Consider the following 3,283-nt stretch of genomic DNA (forward strand, 5'->3'; position numbering starts at 1 on the left):
CCTTTATATTATAGTTAATTGTGTATGTTTCTTCCACTTAATTGTAAGGTTTCTAAGGTCAGGTATCATGCCTTATTTCGTGCTTAGTGCAGTGTTGAAGCTCAATAAATGTTTGTTCTTCCTTTGGTTTGATTTGTTTTGGTGATGGAGTAGTGATCAATAGGAATTAATCTATGTACTTAACATAAATGAAGTCTCCAAGATCACGATTATCAATAGGAATTAATCTATGTACTTAACATAAATGAAGTCTCCAAGATCACGATTATAAAAAGGAGAGCAATATTTACATGGTAAAGAAAGTTGCCCTGTGCTCACTTTGGCAGCACATATACTAAAATCGGAACAATACAGAGAAGATTAGCATGGCCCCTGTGAAAGGATGATACACAAATTCGTGAAGTGTTCCATATTTTTGAACCTGAAATCAACAATCCAAAGAGGCTTATGCACCCCTATGTTCACTGCAGCATTATTCACTATAGCCAAGAAGTGGAAGCAACCCAAGTGTCCCTTGACTGAAGGTTGGATAAAGAAGATGTGATATGTATATACAATGGACTACTACTCAGCCATAAAAAAAAGGCAAAATCACAAATGCAACAACATGGATGGACCTGGAGGGTATTATGTTAAGCGAAATAAGCCAGAAAGAGGAAGACAAACACCACATGATTTCACTCATAAGTGGAAGATAAACCAACACACAGACAGAGAGAACTGTTTGGTGGTTACCAGGGGCAAAGGGGGTGGGGGGTGGGCACAAGGGGTGAAAGGATGCATTTATATGGTGACTGACAATCAATAATGTTCAACAAAAACTTCACAATAAAAAAATTAAATTAAATTAAATTTTAAAAAAAGAAAGTTGCCCTGGTTTAACTACTGTGCCATCATTATTTGGACTTGGGCTTTAAGGTGTTCAGGATGGAAAACAGTAAATCATTCACATACTTTCTAGTTCTTCTTTCTGGGGTAAATAACACATTTGCAAGTTTAAGAATTAGTCTTGGGGCTATAAAACAGAGCAACATTATTTAGCTCACGCAGAAATTCAACCCACTATAATGATCTCATGAACTAAGATAACTTTTCCATACCTAGCAAGCATAGAGTGAAATATATAGTCATTAATCAGTAAATATTAGTTGACTGAATGGATGAAATGGCTTAGTTGTAGTCAATAGATCTTTACCACTCCTGGGAAACCATTCAAAAAAAAAAAAAGGAAGAACTAGTATTTATTTATTCTACATAATATTCTAGGGTCTTTATACACGTCTTTCCTCTGGATTTCATGTGGCAGCTGCCACATGAGGAGAGAGTAAAATCATGCTGCTAGAGGACAGACACCTCCACCTGTCCTTACCCAAAGCTCACCTTCTTGGAAGACCACAATGACTCAGTTTCCAAAAAAGATCCAAGACCTAATTTGATCTAGAGAGCTGGATGGGAAGTTGTGGAAACTCACAGATAACCTTCTGATCAACCATTTAACATATATTTTCTGAGCAACTACTGGGTACCAAGCACTGCCCTGGGCACTAGTGATCCAGTAATGAATGAAACAGAGGAGGTCCTGCTCTAATGGAGTTTAAGTTCTAATGAGATGGATTAGCTTAAATAAGTAATCAGTAAATAAACAGTGGAACTTCAGATAGTGAGCAGTGCTATGGAAGAAATAAAACAAATGATAAAGACAAATTGAGAGGATTGTTCCTCTACAGCGGGGGGGGGGGGGGGGGGGGGTTGTGTGAGGGAAAGTCTCCCTGAGGCAGTAACATTTGAGCCAAGAACTGAATGTACTGGAAGAAACCAGCCAAAGGAAAGACTATCCCAGGCAGAGGAACCAGCAAGCCCTAAGGTGGGACCACGTTTGGGGCTGGATGAAAATCGAGGAAAGTGACACTGGTATGCGGTTGTACTAGATCAATGGTTTTGACACAATACCCCGAGTAATCCTTGAACTTCTCTGGTGGTGTCTCGGGGTGGAGGGAACAAGGGTTGAGGCTCTGCCGGGCTCCTACCACCCTGCCCAACACAGACGCAGCAGCTCCTCTTTAATCTGAAGCATATACTGGGGTGCTGCTTAAGATTTTGTGACCAAGGATTCTTGATCTCAGAAGTCCGTGTCCACTCTTTTTTTTTTTTTAATAATTTTATTTATTTATTTAGTTTTTTCCCCCAAAGCCCCAGTAGATAGTTGTATGTCATAGCTGCACATCCTTCTAGTTGCTGTATGTGGGACGTGGCCTCAGCATGGCCGGAGAAGCAGTGTGTCGGTGCGCACCCAGGATCCGAACCCGGGTCGCCAGCAGCAGAGCGCACGCACTTAACCGCTAAGCCACGGGGCCGGCCCGTGTCCACTCTTTAATTGTCCAACTCTATGAAAATTTATCATCCAACCTCTGTGATCCCTAGAGAAGCACTGACTCGACTCTATTCAATAGACAAGAGTCAGGGAGTGCCGATTCCAGCAACCTGCCTCTCCTCTCACCAGAATCTCCCATTCCCTTCCCCTACCCTGGCAGACTGGGAACCTCTGATGCTCTCCACGCCTGTCCTCGTAGATTATACTTGCTGCCTTTTCTTGCTCTTCCCAAATGAGACACTCTCTCCTACACAGGAGAGCTTTGAGGACAGAGATGAGGAATCGCTCCAGTTTTTTCCAACCTGTAAAATGCAAAGTTGGCCGGCTGCCTTTCTTCCTAACCCCAAAACTCATATCTTTCCTTGTCTCCAGAGAACTGCCCAGCCACTCTCAGATAAGTCTTTACTGTCCTGGGATTTTGGGAAAAGCGCTGCGCAGAAAGCGAAATCATTTATTTTCTGGTAACATGAGTCTGACTAGCTCTTTGATTGACAAGAAGCAGCAGAGGCCAAGAAGGATTTAAACAATCCGTTTCTCACATATTTCAAAACAAATGAAGAACAAGAGAGGGAAATGGAGAGAAAGAGAAAATAAAGAGACAAAGCCTAGGGAGCATTTGGAGAAGGGGGATAAGTAAGAAAGTGAATGGGCAGGGGGAGAATATCAAGTGACCAAAAGATGAATCCTTTCTTCCACCAACTCCACCTCTGCTCCCCATCTCCACTCTCCTGTCTCCCAGAGAGAACTTACCTGAAGGTCGATGATTTCTCTTCCTGATTCCATCTTCTGCTGCCCTCAAGTGCCTTCACACACACTGGGTGCTGGTAACAGACTGCATGGGCTACTCCAGGCTTTGCTGTCCGAGTCTCTGCTGCTTTCTTTGGGTGGGAGAGAGCACACAGCTGGCAGGAC

The 3,283-nt window shown here is 42.7% G+C and overlaps 1 non-coding gene across 1 annotated transcript; it reads left to right on the forward strand.

The window, feature by feature from the left end:
* The first annotated feature begins 310 nt into the window (after positions 1 to 310).
* Positions 311 to 417, forward strand: LOC147914836 (U6 spliceosomal RNA). Its single transcript, XR_015555042.1, has one exon. It is a non-coding gene; the product is annotated as a U6 spliceosomal RNA (small nuclear RNA).
* The last annotated feature ends 2,866 nt before the right edge of the window (positions 418 to 3,283 follow it).

The sequence above is a fragment of the Ceratotherium simum genome, chromosome 17 (assembly GCF_057802395.1).
Source record: "Ceratotherium simum simum isolate JZ-2026a chromosome 17, ASM5780239v1, whole genome shotgun sequence".
Lineage (NCBI taxonomy): Eukaryota > Metazoa > Chordata > Mammalia > Perissodactyla > Rhinocerotidae > Ceratotherium > Ceratotherium simum.